Below are 930 nucleotides of genomic sequence, written 5' to 3' on the forward strand. Positions count from 1 at the left end.
TGGGGAAAGTGGGGGGAGGTGGCAAATGTTAAATCACTAATGAGACAAGGCTGTGTGTGGAGTGACACCATTGAAAAACCTTTCATTCTTTTCTAGTCATGATTTCCCCTAATCCTCACCAAGTCACTGGGCTTGGGTGAGCACAGAGGGGATCTTTAATCACTACACTAGGCCACAGAGATTCTGTGGTGTAGATTCTGATGGTTGACTTTAACATTTTTTTTTATGTGGGTTTGTTGTCTATGACCTTTATCATGTTGAAGTAAGTTTCCTCTATTCCCACTTTGCTGAGAATTTTTATCATAAATGGGTGCTGTATTTTTTTAAGTATGTTTTCTGCATCTATTGATATGATCTTATGATTTTTATCTTTCATTTTGTTTATGTGGTGTATCACATTACTTGATTTGCAATATTGAATTAATCTTCCATCCCAGAAGTAAATCCCACTTGATCATGGTATATGATCTTTTTTAATGTACTGCTGAATTTGGTTTGCTAATATTTTTTTGAGGATTTTTGCATATATGTTTATCAGGGATATCTGCCTATATTTTCTTTTTTTGTAATGTCTTTGTCTGGTTTTGGAATCAGGATAATGGTGGCCTTGTAAAATGAGCTTGGAAGGCTTCCCCCTTCTTGAATTTTTTGGAATGGTTCAAGAAGGACAGGTGTTAATTCTTCTTTGAATATTTGGTAAAATATACCTGTGAAACCATTCGGTCCAGGACTTTTGTTTGTTGCGAGTTGACTTTAACATATTTCAATTTGGCATTAATATTTGCATGTCCACTATTGTTATGTGTTTTTCCCCAATTTAAATAGTTTTACTTTCATTCTGTTGCCAAGCAGTTTATACAGTGCAAAGAGGTATAAAGAAGTAAGTAAAAATAATCTCTAATCTTACCACCCAGTGATAACCCATTGAAT

Source organism: Hipposideros armiger, unplaced genomic scaffold (assembly GCF_001890085.2).
Source record: "Hipposideros armiger isolate ML-2016 unplaced genomic scaffold, ASM189008v1 scaffold_465, whole genome shotgun sequence".
NCBI classification, from domain to species: domain Eukaryota; kingdom Metazoa; phylum Chordata; class Mammalia; order Chiroptera; family Hipposideridae; genus Hipposideros; species Hipposideros armiger.